We start from the raw sequence: 14,021 nt of genomic DNA, 5'->3' as shown, positions 1-14,021 counted from the left end.
GGGGGGGTTGTGCCCAAGCCCAGCCGGGCGTCTGCTCATCGCGCTGACAGTGCTGATGTGCAGGATAACCTAAAAACACACTTTGAACCAGCTTCAGCTGAATTGACGTGACCTCTTTTCTTCTCCCTGTGATCAGTACAAGGCAAGGAGGCAGCTTTATTTGGAGATTTCTGTTTTCAGGCTGCCCAGCCCCCTCAGAGTTGTGTTTGGAGGGCACCGTGGTGAACAGGCCTCTGTCGTGCTGGGGCAGGGGGATGCTGCAAACACTTGATTGGGGATTTATAATTGGCTTTCAGATGGAATCATTAAGTGGGGAAAGACCACAGAAAGACAAAAAGTCCACCTCAATACCTCCAAAACCACCAAGTCCAGCTTTCAGCTGAATCCCACCATGCCAGCTCAACCATCAAAGTGCCAATGGTTCCTTGGACACCTCCAGAGATGGGGACTCCAAACCTGCCTGGGCAGCTCCTTCCAGGGTTCAGCATTTTCCATGGAGAAATCCATGGAAACAACCATGAAGGGTTCAACAACCCTTCCCATGGGGAAATTCCTGCTGTGCCCACCCTGAGCTGCCCTGGCCCAGCCTGAGGCCGTTCCCTCTGCTCCTGTCCCTGTGCCCTGGAGCAGAGCCCGACCCCCCCGGCTGTGCCCTCCTGGCAGGAGCTGTGCAGAGCCACAAGGGCCCCTGAGCCTCCTTTGCTCCAGGCTCAGCCCCTGCCCAGCTCCCTCAGGGATTCTGCAGCCCCTGCCCAGCTCCCTCAGGGATTCTGCAGCCCCTGCCCGGCTCCCTCAGGGATTCTGCAGCCCCTGCCCGGCTCCCTCAGGGATTCTCCAGGCCCTGCCCGGCTCCCTCAGGGATTCTCCAGGCCCTTCCTGATGCCTTTGTGAAGGCTGACCTAGAACTGAGACCAGACAGAGTTAAAGAATAAAGTAGGGATTTATTAAAAGGCCTCCATGGGTCCACCTTGGGCACCACAACCCAAAATGGCCCCAAAATGCACGGCCGGGCACGGGCTCTGTCCCTGGGATCAGTTCTGCTCCATTTGCACCTTGCAGTTCATTGTCCCATTCCAGCTTTAGCCCCTGCAGTCCCACCCTGCTTGTTTTTCTCTCTCCAGCCCACGGGGTTTGTGCTCTGGGGCTGAGATTTGGATCATTTGTCCTTGGTGCCCAGCTGGAGCAGGAATTGTTTTGTTTCCCTGCTCTGTGCACAGAGCTCAGCATCCCCTCATGTGAAGCCCAGACCCACACACTAAGGCAGCACAGAATCTGAAAAATAGAAAAGTCAAACCTGAGGCATCATTCCCAGCTCTGTTTCCTTCCCTGGATGTGCTCCTCAAGGTTCTTTTTTTGTGACCCAAAGCTGCCCCCAGGACTGGAGGTGTCTCTGCAGTGTCCTGGGCCTCAGGACTTCCCTGGGGTCCTGATTTCTCCTTTTTATGAAAGAAAGAGAACAAAACCAAACCCATAGCTTGTTGGGGAATTTTTGGCTTGTTGGGGAATTTTTGGTTTGTTGGGGACTTATAGATTTTTTTGTGGGGTTTTTTTTTTGAGTTTCAACTTAAGCATGCCTTGGTATGCAGTTGTTCTAAGTTTGGCATCAGGAAGAGTTGAAGTTAATGCTTAGTCTGCCCTTCCTTCGTTTAAGAATGGATTTTTTTATTGAATTATATTTTTATTTTAGTCTGGTTGCAGCTCTGGCACGTCTGTGTTCCAAACTTTCTCAGCAACACAACCAAAGAGCAGTGGGTGTTTCTCTAATGGTCAGGTGAAGGTGTTTGCAAACTTAGAGAAATAATTGGGATTAAGCCAAAAAATACAGAAGAAATGCTGCATTAATTGCATTTATAAAGCCACTAATTGCAAGATTAAAAAAAGTCTGTTGCAGTCCTCAGTTTTGTGTACAGCCCCCATGAAAGGTGTGTATGAGGGGGGTATAAAATCACAATACTTTGAGTCTTTCTGGGAAGTTGAAACTTTTTGGGATGTATTTTACAACGCTGGAGAAGTATCCATGCATCCCATCATTTCCTCCATGTGATATCCCTGCTTATTTAATACTGGGCTCCTTGGCCAGTCCTCATGGTACCACTTCTGTCTATTTTCTTTATCCAGAAATCTCTGAAATTGGTTTTGGTCTTCCTTTGCTCAGGAAGTTTTTAAACTATCGAAGGGAACTCGAACCCATGTAAATAAAAGTGGGGAATTTGATAATTGCAAAAGCTGCGTGCTGTGACTCACAGCTTATTTTGCATAGAATTACCATTTCTTTTCCTCCAGAGCTGAGAAACTGAACTGTGTAAGGAAATACCATCTGATGCTGCATATGGCATTTTAATAACACCTATTTCACATGGCTTCTGCTTAGCCAAGCCCAGCAGTGAGAAATGGAGAGTTGGGGAGATGTATTTGAATTTCTAATGGAAAGTCAAGGTTGCTTGGTAAGCTAGATCATTATTTTGATTTATCTGATTTATTTTTATGTAGTTTTATTCATTTTAAGAGAGGTGAGTCCTGTGCAAGTGGGGAACTGTTCCTTGTGGTTATTCAAACCCACACCCAAACCTTTTTAGGTATTAAAGGCCCTTAAAGCTCCAGTAAAACTTTCCAAAGTATCAAAGCACCAGAATTGAGATCTAAGAGGATTGTCCAAAGCCAGGTTGGACACTGGGGCTTGGAGCACCCTTGGATGGTGGAATCATCCCTGCCCATGGCAGGATGAGCTCTCAGATCCCACCCAACCCAACCCATTCCATGATTTTTACCCTTCCACAATTGCATTTGTACTTTATTTGAGCACTTGATATGGTGTTTCCCACCTGCGCTGTTTAGAAGTAACTATGAACTAGTTATAAATGGTAGGTATTGTGAATTTATCTGTGGGAAAAGTACTTTTCTCACAGACACTTTGGACTTTGAGGGAACTTGCTGAAATATTTTTAGCCCTCTGCATGATTTGGGAAGTTCTGCTTTTGCTGTAGTGTCTAAAAAGAGTTTCCAAGATTTACTGTGAGTTCTGGAGGATAAGGAACAATCATGATTCAGGAAAACATATGAATTTTTACTTGAGTGTAACCTTAGCATTGGGCTCTTTTCAAAAACTATATTTAAATTATATATATTTAATTAAACCTGCCTTTCATAAGGTGAAGAAGTTGGAATTGGCAACAAAGCCCTGACCTCTACCATGATTAACTTTTGAGACCTGTGGTGGTTTTCCTCTATTTGTTTATCCATGGCAATAACCTGACAGAGGGATCAATCAGTTCTCTGTGCCTTTCCTTCCTGACAAAGTGGAGAATTTGGTGGGGTTTTTTTCATGAATATGCAGATAAAATAACTATTGAAATTCATCATTTGAATAATCAAAATAATTTCATAATTTTGATCATTCAAACCTCTTCTTTTAAAAATTGCTAGATGGCAGTGGTGGAGTGTCCATCCTTGGAGGGATTTAAAAGATGTGTGGAGGTGGCACTTGGGGACACGGGGCACTGGTGGCCTTGGCAGTGCTGGGGTTGAACCTGGTGATCTTGGAGGGCTTTTCCAACCTAAGCAATGCTCAGAAATGGAATTTTGGGATGTTCCACACTGACCTGGAGGCTCAGGGGGGCCCTTGTGGCTCTGCACAGCCGGGGGGGTCGGGCTCTGCTCCAGGGCACAGGGACAGGAGCAGAGGGAACGGCCTCAGGCTGGGCCAGGGCAGCTCAGGGTGAATATTTGGGAACCATTTCCTCCTGGAAAGGTTTGTCCAGGCCTGGCACAGCTGCCCAGGGCAGTGCTGGTGTCCCCATCCCTGGAGGGATTCAAAATCCACATGGATGTGGCACTTGGGGACACGGGGCAGAGGTGAGGTTGGGTTTGATGATCTCAGAGGGCTTTTCCAGCCTTGATGATTCCATGATTCCATGAACTAAATGCTCTCTGTTTTTGCAGCAGCAGTCCCTGTGGCTGTGCCCAGCATTCCCATTGCAGGGCAGGGTAATTCCCTTCCCCAGGGCATGGAGAAGGTCCCTGGCCACACTTGCAGTGGGAAGTGCCTGGGTGCTGTGTGTGACCTCAGGTTGTGGCACAGTGGAATGAGCAGCTCCCCAGGGACGCTTTCCAGTATGAAAGTGTTTGAAATGACATTTTTACCCAAGTTAACTTCAAACCCCAGAACATTTCCAGCTGATCCTGAGCATTTCTAGGAATTCTATGTAAGTTTGCAGTGGAGTCCCCAGAATCTGGGATTATCACATTAGTGATGCCCCTATAAAATACGTGTCTGAATCAGCCCCAAAGAAGACTTAAAGATCATTTTAATGCTTTTTGGCTTCAGTTTCTGAGGGCTTTGCTGGTTTTGCATGGAGAATTCCAATAAATATGTATTGGCTGTACTAGCTGCATTAAACACAGGCATGGGAAGGGATTGTAATCCTTGGGTTTACAAGAAAGGAAAAGTATTACAGGCTTAGCTCTTCCATTGCCAGGGGCTCCAGGCTTTCCTTAAAGTTGATGTAAATGTTGAATGTAGGAAATCCCTATTATTTTTTTGCTATTTTTGAGGCATTTCAGCAGATCCATTCAAAAATTCTGCCCAGCTGCAGAATTTTATATTTATATATTTTATATTTTATTTTCTGTTTTATAGATTTCTCTGAAGTTACTCACAATTAAAATAATATAATGAAGCAATTTCAATGTGGTTGCAATGAAATAATTTGAGTACAGAATATTTACCCTGTGTGGGCTGCAGAGCTGCTCTGTAATGCAAATGGATATGAAATATTGGTTTTTCCTGATCCAAATGACCACATGGTTAACATCAAATCAGAACATTTCCAGCTGATCCTGAGCATTCCTGGGAATTCTCTGAGAGTTTGCAGTGGAGTCCCCAGAACTGATATCCTGGGATTATCACATTATGACAGGATGCTCCAGGTTCATTTTCCTTGGAAAGCAACAGATTCCCTGAATCAAAGTTTTTGTCCTCATTTCAAATGAAATCTCTTCCTTTTCCCCATCTTTCATTGGTGCCTTGCTTCTCTTGTCTATATTCTGCTTTATTACCAAATAAAAATTGCCTTACTTTCAGCTGAACAATATACTTCATGTTGATTAAAAGGAATTTAAGATTATAGCAGTAGAAAGACAAGAAAAAATCCTGGAAATGTCTCAGAAATGAGTGTTGAGACATCATGACAGTGTGCTTTGACAGTTATTTACATAGAAAATTTGCTGTTTTCTAAGTATTTTTCATTTTGAGGAAGAAATGAGCCGTAAAGTTCTACTTTCAGATCCATTTGTGTGTTTTAGGAACGACACATGAATGTTCTCCTTTTCCAGGGGTTGTTTTGATATCTTTTCAAGGTTTTGTTTTGATGTTGGGTCAAAACATTGGTGCTCTGGATGGAATCGTGGAATCCCAAACTGGTTTGGGTTGGAAGGGACCTTAAACCCCTCAAACCCCATCCCATTCCACCCCTGCCATGGCAGGGACACCTTCACTGTCCCAGGCTGCTCCAGCCTGGCCTTGGGCACTTCCAGAGTTCCAGGGGCAGCCCCAGCTGCTCTGGGCACCCTGTGCCAGGGCCTCCCCACCCTCTCAGGAAAGAATTTTTTGGGATTAATTTTGTGGCTTTGAAGCACTAATCCCTGCCTTCTGAGGCAATGCGTTGGAATTACTGAAGTGATAAATTTTTGCTTGGAATAATCTATTTAGCTGCTGAAATGCCAAGAGAGCTAAATTAAGCTGAAAATTAGTCATTTATCTCCCCAAAACTGTTGGAAGCAAGTGCCATGGATTCACTTTTAGGAAGAGGGATCGAAGCTTCACTTGAGCAGGTCAGTGTGTGCATCTCATTGTTATTCAGCTGTGGGAGCCAAGGGGATATAAATATCCAGGAAGGAAAACAGAAGGTCAAGTGTAAACCTCTCACATCAAAGGAGGCCATTCAGCATCTCCCAACCTTCACTCTGCTGCTCTCTGAAGAGAAAAACATTTCTTTTTTCCTTTCCTAATGCAAATAAACCAACCTAAACCTAAAATCTGTCAGTTTAGTGGGGCTAGGAATAGTAAAAGGTGGGAGTTGGGAAATGTGTGGATGGAGTGTCAGGGACGCAGGGCTGGTGCAGCCCAGGGGCAGGAGCAGTGACTGACACTGAATCCTTGTGCCATGTTTTCCTGGCAAGTGTTTTTGAGCTGTCCTCTGCTGCAGCTGGAAATGTGAGTGAGAATGTGCCGTGTTTAAATGTGGGTTTTTTTCCCCTGCAGATAATATTTCCAAGGAAACTCAAAATGTTGTGACACTCGGCGAATTAGAACTGCAGCGGAAAGAGTTTGTTTTCTAAATATAGAGCTGGTATTTAATTTATCATTCTCTCTTCTTCTTTGGGGCAAGAAAAGCTCCCTCTCCTCGAGTTTCTGAGCTGCTGAATCTGGCTATGGAGTGTGTGGGCAGCAGTGGAAGTCATTTGGAGGTTTGGAGGTTGTACATAAGTTTTCCAAGCTGTTCTCCTACCCTGCTCAAATCCTGTGGGATCCTGAGCCTGGCCACTGGAGCAGCAAACTGGGAGGGGGCTGGTAAACCTGCTAGACCTGGAGGAACCTGGAGCATCCCAATGGGAATGGGCTAAATCCTGCTTTTGGGGAGGAATCCTGCCTGCAGGGATGTCCCTGCATGTTGAAATCTGCTCTAAGACCCAATCTGCTCTTGGGAGAGCAGGACTGACTTTATGGAGATTTGGCTTTAGCCCTGTGGCCTACATTAGTGCTTTAAACCTCTTTTTTTTTTTTCTTTTTTTTTTTTTTTTTAACAGGAGCTCTTGCAGACATGATTTGGCATTTCAGTTTTGGCTGTGTGTATGCAAATATTCCTGATGGCTCTTCCTGGCTTTCTTGTCAATGGATTGATGCATTTCAGACAATTTGCACCCTTTGGCACAATTTTATGCTTTAGGGAGGTGTAACCTCATAGGATAAACATTGAATGGTTAAAAGCAAGAGGTGAAAAAGGAACATTTTGGAAAGAGGCTTAAAATAGATAAAACTTCTCTGATTGTGCCTGAATATGAAACTGAAAAAGGTTGTGCAGTAATTTCATGGTTTTATGGGAGTATTTCTACAGCTGTGAGGCCTCTGGTGCCCAGTCAGATCTCCCAAACACAACATTTATGGCACAAATGGGGTTTTGGGCAGCAGTGAGTAATGTGGATTGTGGTGGTCAGCCTGGAGAGGAGAAGGTTCTGTGGAGACCTCCCAGCACCTGCCAGGATCTGAAGGGAACACCAGGAATCAGAGAGAGACTTTGCATCAGGAATTGCAGTGATGGGACAGGGAGTAAGGGGTTCAAGATGGAAGAGGGGGAATTTAGGTGAGATATTGGGAGGAAATGGAGATGCCCTGGCACAGGTGCCCAGAGCAGCTGGGGCTGCCCCTGGATCCCTGGCAGTGCCAAGGCCAGGCTGGACACTGGGGCTGGGAGCACCTGGGACAGTGGGAGGTGTCCCTGCCATGGCTGGGGTGGATCCAGGTAATCCTTGACACCCCTCCAGCCCAAACCACTTTATGATTCTATCACCTTTCAGGTTTTCAAATCTCAAAGCTGGCCAGAAAACTTATTTCAGTATTGAAGGTTGCTGTTTATATTTCTGTGTGAGTGAAGAAAGAAAAACCCTGCTGCAGTTCTTCAGCAGAGCCAGCAGAACCAAATCAATCCTGCCCTTGGCTGCCTGATCTGATGATCCACATTCTGCACCCCAGAGGGATTCCTGGGTTTGGAGTCAGTGGCACAGATTTTGGGGAAGGAGGGGAAGTCATTGACCTAAATATGTGTTTATCTGAGAACTACTCCTTTAAAAGGAGGGTTTTAATCTTAATCTAAGTGATCTAAAATGATCTTAATCTAAGTGATCTAAATGGAGATTCCTCTCAATCGGCAGCAGGTCTGGAGATCTCCAAGGTTACAGGACCCAGTAAACTGGCAGGGATTTTTTGTGCTTTTTTCTGTGTTTATGGCACAGTTTCAGCTTATCACTGGTTTGATTGTTTATATATTTTAACGGGCATTAGTGTGAAGGTATGGAGTAAATCTGATGTTGGACTGATATGATACTTTTCATCAGTTTTTCATTAATATTTTGGTGTTTTTTTTGCTGTAACAATTCAGATTTCCTAAACACTCAGAAGCACCATGTACAGGAACATTTATCATTACTCAGGCCACTCTGTCAATCATTTCTCCACGCTGTGAACAGAGACTTCTTGTTTTCTGCTGTTCTCACGTTTGTAAGTGGCATCTCTAATGCACTAAAGTGGCTGCAAAGGTCCTCTCTGGGGTGTATTTGAGTTTTTTTCCACTTGAACTCCCCTGCAGCTGCCTGCCAGCCTCTCTCTGCACTGCTCCTGTTACCTGCCCATCCCCAGAGACCCCCGAGGCTGCTGCTTGTGCTTTGGACAAGAAATGGTGATTGCTGTGTGTGCAAAACCCTTGTTTCTTCTGCACAGTCACACCAGCCAAAAACTGGGATTTCAGCTGGGGACTCCATCCTTGCTCCCTCTTTGTCACACAGGGTGCGGCTTCAGGTGTTGTTAGTAAAGAATTTGTGAGGATGAAAATCAAATTCAAGGACAATTTCATCAAATTTTACTCCCTATGAACAAAGGATGAAAATTAAATAGCAGTTTCTTCAATTTTTACTCTCTGTGAAGGATTTTCCAGATATCAAGGACGATCAGAGGTGTATTTTGGAGGCAGAATAACGTTTTTTTTTCCAGAGAGAGAACTGAGTGGAAAGGAGCAGAGGACTGGGCAAAGCAGAAAGTCTGCCTGTCACAAGGCATCCTGTATCCTGCAGAGGTGTGGAGAACAGGGGTATTTTTGGGGACAGAAGTTTTGTGCTGTCACATCAAGGAGAAAAGGAAAAAAAAAATCACATTTTTAAGGGAAGTTTTCTGTGAACTTGCTGAAGAAACCATGAGCTTGCTATGCTCACACATAGCAGGAGGCCCAACCCTAATTTTTGCTTCTCTAATAACTCTATCTGCCAATACAGCTTGTGTTGTACTACTCAGCTTTGTTCTAATTAATTACTAATTGTTCAGTTCCTGCAGATCAGAGCCTGGGGCTGTTGTCATTGACAGCTGGGATGCTCAGGTGGTGATCACTGAGTTTTCAGATAGGAAAAAACCAAAGTTTAATCATGTTCCAGTAATGAAATTTATGTTTTCATTCAGAAGGAATAAAACAGACATTAGATAGAAGTTAGAGAAAAATTCCCTGTGTTTCTTGGTGCTTCAGCCTTTTTCTGCCTGAAGTGTGCAGCATTGGGGGCAATTTAATTATTGGAGGCAAATTAATCTCTCTGAGTTTGTCTCACAGCTGAAAATGGAAATATTTTTCCAAATAACAGAGTTTAATGTTCAGTGTAAGATGGGCAGAGGTATCATTACACAGTTGGAATTTCTGCACTAAATCATGGAATAGTTTGGGTGGGAAGGAACCTTAAAATGATCCATTCCAGTCCCTGCCATGGCAGGGACACTTCCCACTGTCCCAGGCTGCTCCAGCCTGGCCTTGGGCACTGCCAGGGATCCAGGGGCAGCCCCAGCTGCTCTGGCTGGGAATTCTGTGCCAGGGCCTCCCACCCTCACAATTCTTTCCCAAAATCCCACCCATCCCTGCCCTCTGGCACTGGGAAACCGTTCCCCCAACTGCAAACCCGGTTTGGCTTTGGTGGGAGCTGTGGGAAGAGCCCCCACTTCCCGCTGGGATCTGAAGGGGTAACAAATCATTATTTCACACTCACCAGGAGCCTCTGCACTGTGAATGTCACTGCTTCAAGGAATGGACAGGAAGCTGTCACTGCTGAGGGCTGTGACAAAGTGAGATGTTGCTGATGATGGATGGGAGCTGAGGTGGGCACAGGGGAAGGACAGCTCTGGTGGTGGAGCTGTCAGTGCTTTGTGCAGCTCTGTGTCTGTTAGCAGTGCAGCCATCAGGGATCCTTATCTTTTTGGGTAGATTTTAGCCCAGCTCTATCTCTGGTGTCAGAACCATTTATCTGAAATGGTGTTCAGCTGTTGTGTGATTTGCAGGTGATACAGAGCAACATTTTTAAATTTTCAGCTCCATTTTTAAGCTTAATTTTACCAGAAGTGGCACCAACTTGAGAAATGCTTTATTGATTTTTCTGAGCTGAATCTAAAACTATTTTTAAAGCTTATTGTTTGTGTCATGCAGCTGATGCTAAAGAGTGAATGGAGTGCAGGTGTTTTAAATGGAGATTACAGCATTTAAGTTGGAGATTGTGGCCACCACAATGAATTTTGAATGGAATAGGGGTGTTTTAAATGGAGATCCCAGTGTTTAAGTTGGAGAATATGACCACCACAATGAATTTTGAACGGAATACAGGTGATCTAAAGGGGGATCCCAACTTTTAGGTTGGAGAATGTGGCCACCATAATGAATTTTGAATGAAATACAGGTGATCTAAGTTTAGATTGGAGAATATGGCCACCATAATTAATTCTGAGTGGAATACGGGTGTTATAAATGGAATTCCAACATTTAAGTTGGAGAATATGGCCACCATAATTAATTCTGAGTGGAATACAGGTGCTATAAATGGAGATTCCAACATTTAAGTCGTGTCTTCCAGCCCTGCCCCTCACTCCTTTGTTTTCCAGTTGATTTCTGGCTGCTTGGTTTCCCATCCCCACGTGCCTCAGGTAGGATTCATCTCCAAAATGATGACAGCAATTTGGTTTTCTCTTTCAGTGTATTTCCACTTCTCCAAATCCAGAGCAAGCTAAAAGTTTGAGAAGTTTCCAGACTTTAAAAGATGCTCCAAAAACTCAGCTCAGACTGACAGTGCTTCATTGGGTTTTCTTGAATTTTCCCAGCCCAAGAGTGGTCTGAGCCAAAATGATGGAAAACATAATGCAGTCCCCTAGAGGTGTGGTGAATTCCCTCAAAATCTAAATTACAGGAGGGGGTGGCAGTTCTTGCTGCATTTATTCTCCCCCAACTGCTGCAGAAACATCATCACTAAAGTAATTTTTCTCTCCAGTGGCTTTTTCAGCATGTGTCAGCATTTTCCTCTTGGGGTTTTATTGTTGATGCTGTTCCTCTTTTATGATAGGAATTCTTTTTCAGACTTGAGCAAAGAAAAATCTCCCCCCTGCCAGGAAACCCTAACCCCCTGTTATGCATGAAAAGTTGCTGATGGTTTATTCAGGGGGGGATTTGATTTTCTCACTGCAGACCAAGGGCTTCTGTTCCTACTCTCAGCAGTGTCTGTGGAGCTGGGAATGGGAAAATTCCAGGGGTGCAAGGAAGTTCCAAGGCTGCAGGGCAATTCCAGGGTTTCAGGGCAGTTGCAGGGATGCAGGCACTCAGCATTCCTGCAGTTTCTGTGCAGGAAATGCAGTGCCTGCATCCCCAGGATTTGATGCAGGCTCCCAGAGCTGCCTGCACAACCACGCTGCAGGCTTGGCTTTTACTTTTCTAATAACTCCCAGGCTTGCTGGTTTAATTTTAATAGTAAATGCACTTTCTATTTATGTCCTGAGACTCCAGGCTGTAAAGAACTTGACTATCCCTAGAAACCCACATGGGTAATGATCTTTTTTAGAGATAAATGCCTTATTAACATGCCTGGGACTTAATAATGGATGAGAAAATCAGATGCATTTCATGTCCCAGAGCCAGATTTAGAATGAAAGCTGGTGCTGTTGATGCCATAAGTTAGTTCTGGGGAGTAAATCTCTATCTGCTAACTTTGGGAATGTCGGAGGAAAAGAGGAATAGCAAGCACTGGTGGCAGGTGCTAAATCTGTACCACAGGCCAGGCTGTTGCTTCAGTTCCTGGTGCTGCAGGAGCAGGGAGCTGCTGTCTGTGCCCACAGCAGCCATTCCAAATAAATAATTGGAATATCAGCCTCTTGATGAATGCTCAGCCAGCAACTCGTGGCAAAACAGCTGTTCCCCTGAATCCCTGCTCACATTTGCACAGGCTGCTGTTGGGACACAGCCCCAGGCAGGGAACAGGTGTTGCCTGGAATTATCTGGGGCATCAGTTCAACATCTGGCAGCATTTGCTTCATTAGCTCTGTAATTGTTTTGTACTTGTTTAATTTCCCTGCTGGTCAGTGGGAAGGGCTTGGAAGAGCCAGGTTTGCACCAGGAGCTCGTGGCTGTGGTGTCAGGAACCTTTTTGCTGTCACTGCTGCTGCTCTCAGGGGACTCTGGGGAGGATGAATGTTCTGGGGTGCCTTTTGTTAGCTGGAGTTTTAGTGTTGCTTTGTGAAAAATCGGAGAGAGAGTTGTACATGTATAGAAATGCACATAAATAAATAGACACTTGCTAAGTGGAAGCTGCAGGGGGAAAGGCTGCCAAGGCTATGGATTTTTCCTGGTGTAAACTGCAGCATGTGCTGGCTTGAAGCTGATGCTTCCTGAGAGCCCCTGGGATGTACAGAGTGAGCAGGGTCCTGTGCTCACCTCACGAGATCAGTGGCTCAGTCTGAACATCAGGAACTGTTGTTTGGCTTTAAAAATAATCCCCAAAGTGACTTTAATCGTGTTTGGAAGGATTCTGGTTCATGTTTTTGTCAGTGTGTGGATACAGCTGGCTCAGTGTGATGGAGCTGCATCCAAACACCTCCAGAGAGGGGGACTTTCCTGGGATGCTTTGGGGATTTTTTGGTGACAGCCACTCCTGCCTGGCTGCCAGCTCAGGATGTGGATGGGCCACGTGGGCCAGGTCATGACAGGAGCTGAGAAAAAGATTGAGCAGAGCTGTGGAAAATACTCTGAGCCTAAAGAAAGGGGAGAACCTGAGGTGGAGGCCTTAAGGAATAATGTAAGGTGTTCCTTCAGCTGGAAGAGGAGATCCTGTCTGTGTGTCTGTCTGTGTGTCTGACATCAGTAAGATGTCATCTGACCCACAAGGAGGCAGTGAAAGGACAGTCCCTGGAAGCAGAGATGTGGCACTGCAGGCCCCAGGGAGGGTCCTGCCCTGTTGTCCCTGCTGCTGCTCTGCTGTCCCTTGCCCACCCCAGTTTTGGCAGCTCAGTTGTGCTGGCTCAGCCATGGGCTGGGCCGTGCCTGTGAGTTTGATCATTGAACTGGTGCAGATTTCAGGGAAAAGTGAGTTTTCCTTGCTCCTCCCCCTCGTTTGCAGGGTGATGTGCAGGTGTGTTGGCGTGGGAGACAAAAGGAGTGAGAATGTGCAAAGGCTGTGCCAGCAAACCCTCTGTGCTCTAGAGCAGCTGATCCCTGTGTGCTGGCAGCAGCAGCAGCCACAGAAACCTGGAACAGCTTGGGTTGGAAGGGACCTTTAAAGGCCACCTAATCCAGCCCCCCTGATGAGCAGGGACATGGAATCACAGAATCATTTAAATTGGGAAGAGATTTGAAATCATCAAAATGATGATCCTGCTCCAATCCTGTCCAAGCTGGCCTTGGGCACTCCAGGGATGGGCACAGCCACAGCTTCCCTGGGCAACCTGTGCCATGGCCTCAGCACATTATCATCAAAAGCTTCTTCCTTTGGCAGCTCCATGGCCAGGGAAGCTGCTGGAGAAGAGTCTCAGCACTGCAGAGGTGAGGAGAGGAATTAGAAACCTGGAAACAGTGGTGCCATCACTGCTTCTCCAGTTACACAGCTAAAAATCTGAGTTGCTGTGCTTGGGAAGCAGCTGAAGGCCTACAAGCAAGAACTTTTGCAGCTCAAGGGACACATGAGGCATGTGAACTCCATGAAGGACACAGGGAGGAGGAGGGGGCATGGCTGGGTTCCCTGAAGCTGCAGATCTGAGCAGCTCTGTGCTGGGAATTCCTAACCCATCCCACCAGCGAGCTGACCAGCCAAGGAAACACTTTGCTATTAACTTCCATATGATCAGCTTCCATTTCCATCTTCAGCACTGAAAAGATCCTTGTGTCTTTCACCTTGGCCAAGCAATGGATTTGACTCTGAAAGATGTGCCAGAGGCTGTGCTGCTGAACTCCTCACAGGTATCACCCTGA

General features: G+C 45.8%; 1 protein-coding gene across 6 annotated transcripts in view; it reads left to right on the top strand.

The window, feature by feature from the left end:
- PTPRE (protein tyrosine phosphatase receptor type E) overlaps window positions 1-14,021 on the top strand; it is a 93,452-nt gene that overhangs the window by 33,153 nt on the left and 46,278 nt on the right. The gene's annotated exons all lie outside the window — the stretch shown is intronic.

The sequence above is a fragment of the Agelaius phoeniceus genome, chromosome 9 (genome assembly GCF_051311805.1).
Source record: "Agelaius phoeniceus isolate bAgePho1 chromosome 9, bAgePho1.hap1, whole genome shotgun sequence".
Lineage (NCBI taxonomy): Eukaryota > Metazoa > Chordata > Aves > Passeriformes > Icteridae > Agelaius > Agelaius phoeniceus.
Note: the sequence above shows the minus strand (reverse complement) of the source record. Positions and strands in the feature narration are given on the sequence as shown.